Source organism: Crocodylus porosus, unplaced genomic scaffold (assembly GCF_001723895.1).
Source record: "Crocodylus porosus isolate Cpor-Errol unplaced genomic scaffold, CroPor_comp1, whole genome shotgun sequence".
Lineage (NCBI taxonomy): Eukaryota > Metazoa > Chordata > Crocodylia > Crocodylidae > Crocodylus > Crocodylus porosus.
This window is the reverse complement of record NW_017728949.1, coordinates 14,468,766-14,481,520: the sequence shown is the minus strand read 5'-3', so window position 1 is coordinate 14,481,520 and position 12,755 is coordinate 14,468,766. Positions and strand designations below refer to the sequence as shown.

At 42.1% G+C, this 12,755-nt stretch overlaps 1 protein-coding gene across 1 annotated transcript in view; it reads left to right on the top strand.

The window, feature by feature from the left end:
- Window positions 1-12,163, top strand: part of TWIST2 (twist family bHLH transcription factor 2) — a 73,775-nt gene extending 61,612 nt beyond the window's left edge. The window contains exon 2 of the mRNA XM_019554499.1: window positions 11,423-12,163. The gene's annotated coding sequence lies outside the window, so the exon portion shown is untranslated. The remainder of the gene's footprint in view (window positions 1-11,422) is intronic.
- The last annotated feature ends 592 nt before the right edge of the window (window positions 12,164-12,755 follow it).

Below are 12,755 nucleotides of genomic sequence, written 5' to 3'. Positions count from 1 at the left end.
TAGGCACTTCTAGGGGCATACAAGAACTGAGCATGGAGGGTTTAGCATTACGAATTTGGATTTAAGTGCCTACATTCTGCTAAAGTGCCTTTTTAGGTATGGAAGCCCTTTGTTAAGCCTGACTAAATCCTCAGCTGGTACGGATCAGCACAGCTCTTTTCCTCAGGCTAGCTGCCCCTACATTTTTTTTTTCTAAAAGGAATGGAGGATGTTCTGAAATATGTAATAGAAAGCACTTTAACCACCACTATTCTTCATGTACTTTTACATATAATGAATGCCTGAATTGCTGGCTTTATTACCTTTACACTTTTGACAGAGTTGTGAAAAAAATCATGTAAACTTCTTTACCACCAAAAACAAACCTAATCCAATCTAGGAAGCACTAAGAGAACCTCTGCAAAATTTCTTGTTACCTAACTCCCCACAGCAAAGCCACATGTAGGAAATCGGATTGCTATGATGGACTTAAAGGTATTAAGACATTGCTAGTAAAAAAAGAGCTTAAGAAAACTGTGTCACAAGCTACCCCATGGAGAAGGCAGAAGGTAGGGCAGGGCACTTTAGGAAGTAACTGGTTCAGAGAAGCGTAAGTTTACATAGGCAACATTGCAACCTACCTTGTCAGATAATAAGCATGACAAAAGCATTTTGAATGGTTCCTCCTGTTATGTTTTGCTTGCTAGTTTTACTATGGTTGTGTCCCTGTATTCATATATTTTACAAATGATAACAACATCGTACTCTTATAATTTCCTCTTTGTGAACATTAGTTAATGAAACTTTCCAAATCACAGAGAGAGAAATAAGGAAATGCCTATTACTGTTCCTCACTTTGTGGAGGCACTGGGACCACTGCGTAACTTGACTACAAAGGAGATCTGTGGCTGAACCAGGAAATGAACTAAGAATCCCCAACCTGCGCTGTAACCTCAAAGTCAGCAAATGCCGACAAATAATTTATTAAAGCATATTAATTAGAGAATCCCGATACCTCTTATCCCTTTTCTATTCCCAAACTCCTAATTCCTATCCAGTCCCACAAGTCTCCGCTATACACAATACTTGGACATGCAAAATGGGAGAAGTGCCAGAGGTGCCATGAAGTCAGCTGAGGACCTTTCTATTACTATTATGAAAAAGACACAATCACAGTATGGTAGCTGATGGCCTGATTAAGCCCTAAGACAGATGGATGAATAAGCTCACAAGAAATTGGTAAGCCCCATCTAGCAGCAGACTGGCCAAGGTTTTTAAAAGCAGTGCACTCCTGCATAACTGTTAGTGAAAAGCTATGCTGAAATAGTGTTCAGTTGAGGCCCATTTTTATTACTGTGCCCTGTTACACAGGAGATCTGGGTCTAATTGTTTCCTCTGGGCCAGCAAAACGTAGGAAATCTATGTAGGCAATGCACTCAGGAAAGGGAGTAGAGAAATGCCTCAAAGGCGACCACCAACTGACTGTATTAGCAGGCTTTGAAGAGTCCCTCTGGGGTAAAAGTAAACAAGTAGCAGAAACCCAAGAGAGTAAGTTAGACAGTGGAAAACTCTATGGAAAAATTCAATATAATTTAATAGGGGATGAAGCCAGTAGGATTCTACAGGAATTAAATAGGATCCTATAGGAGATACTCAGAAACACAGATAAGAGAGATCCTGTTATAAAACCAAGGGAGTGTAGCCCTTCTTCCTTTCAAGCCTAACCCCCTGGTCCCCTCTAGCCTGTCCCCATGCCAATCCTATGTCTCTTTCTTTTCTCATCCCAAGCCCTGTCTCCCTGACTAATCTGTCCTCTCTTTTCCTATCTCAGTTCTAGTCCTCTTTAAACTCCTTGCCGTGTCTCTTTGCCAAGCCAGTCCAAGTCTTTTTCACTAGCAATTTATCCCAGTCTGCCCATACAGTCCCAGTCTCCTCTGTGACCCTGGCTCCACATCCAGTTACAGCCCACCCACACCAGCCTGATCTGGAACATAATATCAGGCAATTATAATGTTTGCTTTCATTACTTGAGCCTCCTATAATTCCAAGATGATGCTAAAAACCTATAAGAATTGTTTTATAATCTATTAAAGTCAAAGGTATTACACTATAAGGCATAATTTTCCATTGACCTTCTTTTCCAATAGAAACATCCTCTCAGTCAATAAATTGACCAAAATACTAGTTTAGTCGTTACTTTGTATTTTCCACACAACCTTTTTTGAAGATTTGAACATAAAAGGTTAATTTTGATAGTAAGCAAAAATTGTCCCTGAAAGAATCAAACATTTCACTAAAATGTTCAAACAAAACAAAAAAAGTTACATATTTGACCAGCCCTCCTATTATTAATTTACACATTCATCAAAATTACAGTATTGTTAGTTACAGTGGCAATGCTATGACAGACTCTGCATTTTTGCTTTTTTCTCAGTCTCCTTTGGAGTGTTGAGAATTCATTTTAGCTACAGGAACAGACATTTATTCCCATTAAGTTTGTGCCAGTATTTAACACCACCTAAAGTTGGAAGCAAGGATTCAACATGACAGTTGCTATGGTATGAATCCCTATGACAGTTACTAGAGTATTGTAGTGAGAGCTGTGCTAATGTTAGAACACTGTAAATATATGCATCTCGGGAAAGCCTGTGCATGGGAATGCTCCTCTGAAATGTACTCTGCTTGTTTTGCCTTAATATTGGCATCTGCCTCTTCCACAGATAATCAGTGATTAGCAAAGACTACCAGAAAGACATGCAAGCCACATGTTCCATGTTCAAAAAGACATGGGAGCTGTATATCCCATATTCTAGAATGGAACTTAGGGCACCTACACACGTGCCTGACATATACTCTGATGCATGCTTTTTAGCTAATTAATAGGGTCTGCTGAAGTGTGCTAATAATCTCGCTCCAGCAGCCTCAGCATCTTGTGTATTCAGTGCCCCCATGCTTCAAAATGTTAACAGGGGCACTTTAACTAAACCTCATCAAACACCCCTGCTGCCATTTTGAAACACAGGATGCTAAATACATGAGACACTGCAGGTGCTTTAATTAGAGCAGCTCCTGTAATTCAAGTGTTGCCCCTTACCCACCCAACACCTATAGCAAAACTAAGGTGCCAGGCCACTAGAGAACGTTCCCCTCCACAGACTCAAATGGCACCTAAGATACCAGAATCTCACCATTCCTCTGTTGTCAGAAAATATCAGTGCATCTCACCAGCAAAGTCTTTCTCTTTCAGCTGTAGTCCTAATGTACAGTACACAGAAGATAACAACATACTACTGCTATCAGTCACTCAAAAAAAAAAGTTGGGGCCAGCTATCCTCAATGAGGGCCAGATTTTCAAAACAGCTGAGCTCCCAGCAACTGATTGTAAAACTGATGGCCAGATTCTCAGAGTTTGGAATTGAGCATCTCAAAGTACAGTACAAAAGAAGCACTTGTGATATAGCACTTTCATCATTCCTTCTTCTTTCCAAGTGCTGTGAATTGTACCAGAAGCCCACAAATCACACTACTGCAGATGATCTTATTCATAAGTACCTTGAATGACCAGATCAGGGCTGTCCAACTGGTAGTCTCCAGGCTCTTTCCTGGTCACCACTCCCCATCTCACTCTAGCTCCAGTAGCAGCTGGAGTCTACAGGCTCCCTTTGCCTCCTGCTTCCTGTCCCCTTCCAAGAGATGGGTTAAGTGCAGCACAGTGTGGGCTAGGGCGCCCAAGACCACACACAGTGCAGCAGCCCAGGGGAAGTGAGGGGCTGCATGCAGCATGTGGCCCCCCACTACTTAGAAGTTGGACAGCACTGGTATAGATCATGGAGAAATACTTGTTGTTAGTTGTGGTTCACTCCAGTCGTCCTAAAATGCAATTTCACTAGTAGTATATAGTCAACTTCAGTCTCTCTATATGTATATATTTCTCTCTGAGTTATTTTCTTATAAGTAGCTAGTGCCAAACAGAGAATCATACAACATGAAACCTAAAAGGTACTTCTGGACAAAGGGACAACAATTAGTATACCAGCCTATTGCAGCTGATTGTACCTTCTTCCTTGAGGTGTTGATCTTTGTTTCTCAAAGCATCACCACCTTACCCAGTAAAGTTTACCATTAAAGTCTGAGACATTAAAAGGCACAGAAGATATCTGTAGGTTGGACTTTTTTCTTACCTTTAGAACTCAGAAAACTTGGAGGAATGCAGACTCTCCAAGAAAATATTCTTTTTGAACTTTTTTTGCGATTAGAACTACAGAAAAATTTCAAGGTATCAAAAACTGATTCAGCAGGTAGCTAATACTGACCACTAGATATATATATCTGTGTATTAGTGGCATTTCATTTTAATCACAGAAAAATGTGGATTTTGAGTTACTTTTTTAACTCAAAAATTGGGGATTTTTTTAATCAGAGAAAACTAGGATCCCTGCTAATGAGCTCCAAACCAGGACCTATGCGCAAATGATTGCTAAGTGCATAGCAGCATCTACATTTGCACAGATAGTCGCCTCACTGTCAGTCTCCAAGCCATCCCTTTTCAAAGCCCAGTATGGTACTCAGTGTTAGAAACAATCTCTGAAACCAAATCCAGTTCTCTTGGGCACCATGTCACTACCAGCTGTCACGTAGGCAAGTCTTGCTGTGCTTGTTAGTCTCACAGCAGAAGAAAGGCTAAAACACCCCGTGCCACAGATCACATGTGAAATTCTTATTTTTCCAGTCAAATCCAAAAGAGCTGCTGAAACCCTAAGGATTGAAAACAAGATCTTACCAATGCAGCATGATGCCACAGAGACAGTTCCCTCCTTGCCCCGACTTCACATGTTCACAAGTCTGAGCAGGCAACTAAAGAAACAGAGCAGGACGTTGGTCAGGATTTGGGAAACCTTAACACCTTCCCCCACCGACCCAAGTGACTAAGATAGAGGACAAAATGTCCCTCTGCTTCTAAGCAGCATTGCAAAAGCAGGCATTCCCTTGGCAGCAAGTACCTTACAGGGCCCCTCAAAGGGCCAGATTGGAAACAGAACTGGAGAGAAGGCTGGGGACAAAGTCCAGGGCACCTACTGGAACCAGGACAAAAGCAGGAACCAGAACTGGAGCTGAGAAACAAGCAGAGTCCAGGACAGGACTTTCAGCACAAGACAGGAACAGAGAGATCAGGCAAAACTACAAGCTTGTGAAGTACAGAACAACTGAAAGTCCTCTGGGATTCCTGAGTCTATATCTTGAAGCTCAACTGCCTGCAACGCATAAAACAATAAGTCAGAGCTGGACCAAACCAAGAGGCAGACAGCTCCAGCCAAGCCATAAGCTAGGTACAAGCCCTAAGCTCTGATATCAGTTTGCTTCCATTTCTAAAGTTTATCCACACCTGTCATGCTAGCTCCCAGGCGGCACAGCACAGATGCCTTGAGACAACAACGCTGGGCTTTTGGTTGTAGCCATGTTGGTCTAAGAACATAGGCAGACAAGGTTCTTTGAGTAGATGTGATAATTTTTATTAGACCAACTGAGTAGTTGGGGAAAAAAGGTCTTAGCAAGCTTTCAGGCACAATCACTCTTCTTCAGGCACAGGGAGTTTCTGCCCAAAAGCTTGCTAAGAACTTTTTTCCAACTACTCAGTTGGTCTAATAAAAGACATGACATCTACTCAAAGAACCTTGCCTGCCTAGAGACAACAATGACTTTACATGAGCTTTATGCCCATGTAGTTTTGCCTTTGGTGGGAGCTTAATTCCACAGCATAAATTAGAGCAACCTCTAGATCTTTATCTTGCTAAATCCAGTAGCCCACACCAGATGGCAAAGGAACATCCCCAATGTTCCTATGCCAGGGTATTGTGCTGAAGAGAACAGATGCCTATGCAGTCCTACACGCTGCTTCTGCACTAAAGGAACTCCCTAGAACACAGTGCCCTGTTTATATCCCTGCCTCTGTTACTCTGAACTATACGACTAGGCAGCCATCTAGTATTTGGCTAGAAAATGGGAGGAAAGGCAATCAAATATTTGAAAACCTCCAACAAAATTCACATCTACTTTGAGTTTTGAGTGATTTTCAGATGAGACCAGGGCAGCAGGCATAAAGGCTGTCTCACCAATTCTTACCCACTAGTAACCCGAGTTGTTTTAATCTCTATCATTTTTCTTCTTGCTTCATGGAGGGATTTAAGAGCAGTGGTTCACATTTCCTCCTGCCCAAGTGAAAAACCACCTGATGGCATCTTTCTCCTTCCTCTGGCTTTGTCATTTTTCCCCTGGCATAACTGTTGTGATACCTGTGCATAGAAAAGCCTTGTCTGGTATCCACTGGCACACATGTATGCAAGCCACTTCTGTTAGCACACACCATGCATTTAAGCTTTCTTAAGTAGTTCTAGGCAGCAACTCAACTCTTGAACTCTTCTGCAGAATGTGGTTATAATTAGATAATTAATAAGTAAAAAATATTAAAAGCTAAATGGAAGCTTTCCTTAGTGGGAGGAAACAATTATGTATCGTTTTTGATAAATGAGCTGAGTCAGCCCTCCAGAGGGAGATAGAGTGTCTGTCATGAAAAGCTAAAAAAATATATGGGGTGTCCCCTGGGCAGTGGTGGGTTACAGCGCTTGCTGTGCAAGTCTGAGAATACGTAGGCTAAGCCAGTGAGCAGCAGCAGGTTCATTCTTTTCCTGATCAGAACAGGGTGCATAGACTCACAAGCTCCCTGTTGTGTTGCAGCGACCCAGGCATGTCTCAGCAATATGAGCTCAACATGCCTTTGTAAATTTTAAACTGCTCAGCACCTGACTCTGAAAGGTGGATGGGAGATGTTGTCTAAAGGCTCCATGCCAGCAGTGGACAGAGCCATGGCTGAAGAGCTTGTACTGCAACCAAAGACAGTGGACCTATCTGTCAGTTAAAAGGTATTGGAGGCACGAAGTATAGGTTGTAGCCATGCTGTTATAAGGACATAGGCAGAAAAGTGTTGTTGGGTAAATCTGATATCTTTTATTAGACTTACTCAAGGCTGGGGATACAAAGACTTTTAAGGGACCTGTAACTTCAATCCTTTCACCTCTTAGTACGGTGTCAGTTAGGAACACGGTGAATGCAGTCCACAGTGACCTTAGGAGTGGCTTGTATCATTCTCCAGTGACACAGATCAAGACTACTGACTAAAGGGGGCATATTGATTCACTTCCTTATGAGGGGCTCAGATGAAAAAGAACAGGCTGGAAAATGAGGACAGAGATCCCCAGGGCTTCAGAAAAGAGCCAGTGGCACCCCCCCCCTCCCCCCAGGATCAAGGAAGACAATACAAAGACCTGGGACTGCATAGCCTGTATAATGGGAGTGTTACTCCTATTAGCAGATTTGACCCTTTCACAGCTTTCATGGATACAGGGTGATGATCTAAAATTAGAGATGGCTCAAACTGTACATCCCACTGCTATAAAGAAATAGGAGCAGTTTTTGAAATGGAGGGCAGTGGTGAGGGTGCATACAGATTATTGGAATCCAAGGATAGGGAGAAAACATGTGTTTAGCTTTATCATACAGGAAGAACAGTCACTTAGGATGAGGCTTTCTAAATGGCTCAGTGTTGAGCTAACTCTGCTTCCATTGAAATAAAAGGGCCTTTTTCTCTAAGTGTAACATGAATAGGCAGCAGTGCCTGAAGAAAATATTAGATCTCCCCATTTTATTTGATTAAGAGAGTGTCTCTGATGCTCTGAGTCTTACCAGGGTGCTGGGGAGAGAGGAGCAGGGCAAACACTGTCTGTAATTTAACACCCCAAATCTGCATCTATCAGCACAAAGGGAAATGGAAAAGCCTTTTGCCTTTGTACAGTAAAATAATTGTTTCTTTAATAGTCCATTTAGCCAAAAAAAAGGAGAGAGAAAGAATTTATGTGCCAAGTTCTGTATGCTTTACACTGGCACACAAGCACAGATGGCCTGATTTTATACTGCAGTATATAACATGACACTCACTTTCAATGTATAATTAAAATAGATTTAAATAGAAATTATATTAAACAGTAGATCATTGAGTCTGTTCTTCAGAACAAAGGATACTGGATAGTTCTTCCTCTGGAAAAAGTTTGGAGTACATTAAAGGGTTGGGATCAGTTGGATGTACTGGAAGTTAATCCTAACAGATGCTTGTTGATGTGACTGGGGTGTAGGTTGTGGCTGTGTTGATTTAAGGACATAAGCAGACAAGGCTCTTTGGGTAAATCAGATATCTTTTATTAGACCAACTCAAATAGTTGGGAAAAGTCTTCTTTGAAAGCTTTTGGGTACAAATACCCTTCATCAGGCTGAGGAAGCATCTGCAGTTGGTCTGTGCTCTTCCTGGATGGAGTGGTAAAGCAGCCATAGGCCAGTACATATGCAAGAAAGCCAGTCAGTTAAAATGTAAATTGAGGTGGTCAGTAGGTGAGAGACAGGTGGGAGGGGGTGGGAAAGGGAGATTTAATGTAATTGTAGTCAATGGATGAAAGACGGGGTGGGCCAGGTGTTGGGGGGTGGGGGGGAAAGGAAATAGAATAGCTGGTAAAAAGTTGAGGGTTTACCTGGGGAGTCAGATGTTAGGCATGTTATAATGTGCCATAAATCCAAAGTCTATATTTAATCCACGATTTTTTGTATCCACTACATTGATGAAGTGAAGTTCATAGGCTTGTCTGTGAAAGGTGTTTTGTAAACTTCCATTGAGGATTAGAACTGAGAGCTTGGAGAGAGTTTTTCTTGTGAGAACTGTTGATATGACTGTCATTCAGGTGCCAGAGATCTTGCTTCTGGACTAAAGGGTTGTGGCTCAGGTTCTGCACCCCATCTTGGGCTTGTGCCAGGATTGAGAGCACTTCAGTGGTTAAAGTCCGCAAATTAGTTAATGCAGGTCAGAAAGCATGTTGGTTCTGGATCCATTACCTCCAGGGTGGTTTGGAGTTTCAGGCCCACATTGGTGTCTCAAACTGTGAGTTTCACCTAGCTTTCAGCTTTGGTATAAAACTTTGATGCTAATACTTCTGTGCAGTGCAGTACATGTACAAGCTCTTAGCAGTGACATGGATCTGAAATCCTTTCTGTCCAGAGTCAAGGAAATGTCTAGGGTGCTGAGAGAGTAATAATGTCTTTTTCAGGATATAGTAAGTGCACTGCCAAGGCCAGGGAGCAGATAGCACAGGCAGAAAGACAAAATGCAAAGGTTCCTTTTGCATTCTCCTGATCATGGCTTGACTATATGCCTGGAGCAGGGCCAGCCACCTAGCCTGTAAAAGGTTAGTTGTGGCCCCTGACCTCCCACCCAGCCACCACTCTCCCTCTGGGCTTACCTTCTGTCCTCTGGCTTCTGCTTCCTGCCTCCACCACAGGAGCAGGGTGGCACAGCTCAGTGTAGGGAGCTGAAGGTAAGGCTGGGGCCACACAAACTGTGGTTCAACAGTGTTGGGGGCGGGGGGGCCTGCATGGGTACATGATATAATAGTGCAAGGGAACATGCTGTGCAGTGGGGGGGTTGACCACCTACACAGGAGCATGGCGCTGTCATGGCATGCAGCCGAGGGAGCCTATGGCCTATGTTGGTATGGCCTGTGTGGCATGTAGACCTCGCTGACATGGCCCATATGGTGTGCAGCCCTTGGCCACTTAGAAGTTGGGTAGGCCCACTCTGGAGTATCAAGAGGCTGATACAACATTGGATGATTATTGCAAAATAGGAAAATCCACCCACATTTCAATCCCCTGACCATGCCCTCTCTGCCACCAGAAAACACACCTGAGTGAAATGGTCTTCCTATGGTCAGCTTAATAGGCCTTTAATGCAAAACCCAGCAGCAGAGTGGGTGTGGACCCCACCTAGGATCTAACCTGTGATTATGAAAAGCACTTCTGCATGCCATTTCATAAAATTAAATTCTGTACTATGTTCCTCTCCCATTAGGACCTAATGTTACAAGGATCTGTGTGGTAGGTCAAAATTGCCCTCTTCATCAATACAAAATAAATCTCATGGCACGTGTCCAAAGCAAAGTCTCTACTTCCTTTCCCCACTGAAGTCTATGGGGTTATTCAACTGTGGCAGGCAACACGTAGTGCTAATCTGTCAGAAAGGGAAATGCTGGTTTCAGGTAAACTAGTCAGTAAACACCACCCGGTATAGCTTCTAACATGTTTTACAAATGGGGCTAAAAGGAAAGACTGCCAGACTGGACCAGAACCTAGTTCTATCTAGACATGTATCCTGTCTCCAACTGTGGCAAGTACTAGGTATTTCAAAGCCAGGTGCAAAACCCCCATGATAATAAGGTTACATGGGAAGCATCCTCCTAACCCAAGAGGCAAATGGTTGATGCCCTAAAAACTGCAATTTGGCATCCAGTTTAAAATGCAGCCTAGTTATGTACTACCCAGTCAATTATTCTCACAAACTGAGAGTAGCCAGATATTCTAATCATTCACAGTAATGTCACTAAACTCATGGCTTTTAAGTTTATTCTGCAGGGAGATCCACTAGCCAACCATATCAATATATTTGCTTTCAACAGTTTTAAAGGTACTGCCATTGAATTTGACTCCATGCCTCCTTGTGCTAGTCGGGGTAAGAGACAGTAAACAGAAACATCTGAGTGACTTCTTCCTCATTATTGCATGTATTTCTCCCATGTTCACTCTCATTTGTAGCCTTGCTAAATAAATTAACCAGACACTGAAGGCCCCTTCCTTACCTCTCTGAGCACGAGTTGTTACACAGGGGCCCTTAATAAACAAAACACTTGCAACCAGTGTAAAAAAAGTAGCAAATGACATAAACCAGGGAAACCTTCATCCAATCCAGTCGAGAATTACTGCTGAAGGAGAATCAGGAGTAAAACTCTACTCGTGTAAGTTACACCTGTTCAGATGTCCTCTCTCCATAACCATCCTAGAATAGGTGTTTGCTAGAAGCAAGCAGGCTTATGTACTACCAGTCACTCAGCAACAAGGCAGAGGAACTGATAATTATGATCACTTAATTCCTCTGGAATTAACTCAACATCATAGTGAAGTCTCTGTCACAGAAAAGCTTTTCCATGCCTCAGTATGTACTAAGGGTTTCCCCCTTGACTCAAAAAAGTATCCCTATTCATAATAGCACTTGATCACGTGCTTAACCTTAATCCTAAATAGAAATGGGAGGCCTGGATTTTAAAATTTGTGGAGGCCTAATGTGTAGACTGTTAATACCTAGAGGTGGGGGCTGAATATATATGTTATTTCAGTAAAGTCAATGAGACTCAAGCATATACTGAAGGCCTGTCCTGAACAGGAATAGATTTAAGCATATGACAAGGCGTCTTCATGAATTGTGGCATTGATTTGTAAAAGGAAAAGGTTATCACAGAAATCCATGTGGGAAGATGTCCAGTGCTAACTGTATTTATTTTTCTTCTTTTTTCCCTAGACTGTCCAGTGTCTGAGACTGAAGTTGAATTGGGATGTATCCAACTTTGTAGCTTCTGAAACCTTAACAACCTCAAGTAAACTGGTCCAAAAGACCCCTCTTGACCTCCCTAGCTCTGAACTCCTGCAGAGCACTTAGACTGAGCAGAAAAACAGCACCAAAGCAAACGGTCTGAAACTTTGCAACATCTCTCCCCAAGAGACTGACCAAAAGAAAAGAGAAGAGAAGCAATGTTCATGATGGTTTATTGTTGTTGAGTTTTTGTGTGAGTGTGCGCGTGTGTGTGTGTCTCTGGGTTTTTTAATTATTTTTTTTCTGAAAAACCTTCATTCAGGAATACACTTATGAGAAATCTTTGGATTTGGATTTTATTTTCCCTTTGCTGTATTCTTTTTTTAATGTATATTTTTTAAATTCAAAACTGATTTCTTGTACAGTAACAGCAAAACTGGACCAAGGCTCTCAGAAAGATAAAGAAAATTGTCTTCTCAAACCTTGCATGATTTATTTCAAGTAAAGCCTGGATTACAGAGTCTGCTCTTCACGTTCCCATCGCCTCTTCCTTATTGCTCCATGATTTGCTACAGCTAAACCTCCTTTTTATTTTTTCATTTTCTGTTCCAGTGTACATGTTGCTTATTTGTTTTATTTATTGAGATATTTTTAACGAGCTAAGAGACTGCAATGTTGCTGTGTATACTGCTTCTCTTGCCAACAGAAATAAAGATGTCATGCAGCTACCAGGGGCATTTGATTTACTTTGCTTAATTATGGAACTGTGAAATCAAAGAGAAAGTTGAGTAAGTTCTTCTCTTGTGCCTCATCTACACTCATGCTAGTGCTGATTTAAGTAAGATTCGTGTCACAAGTTACTGGCCTGAGTTCCAGGATAACTAGGAGAAATCCTATATAGATTCATAGATTGTAAAGCCGGAAGGGACCTTGGAAGGTCATTGGGTCCAGCCCCCTGCACCAAGCAGGAAAGATAACTGGGGATCAGGTCACCCAGGAAGGTGACTGTCTAGTCTCCACTTGAAGATTTTCAGGGTAGGTGATTGCACAGTTTATTCCACAGACTGGACACCCTGATATAGCAGAGTTGGAGTGTTGTTGTCCTCTGTTTCCTGCTTGGAAAAATCTTAATCTATTTAAACCTATCTTAGGTTTGGTGACCTCAGCTAAAGTGTCAGATTTCAATTGGTTTTATGTTGTCCACACAGAGAATTGCACCAGTTTAACTAAAGGGATTTAAACTCTCATCTTTTGGGTAACTTTGAATATAAGCAAAGTCTCTGTTTCATAGAATTTAATACCACTTTAAAAATCATCTGAA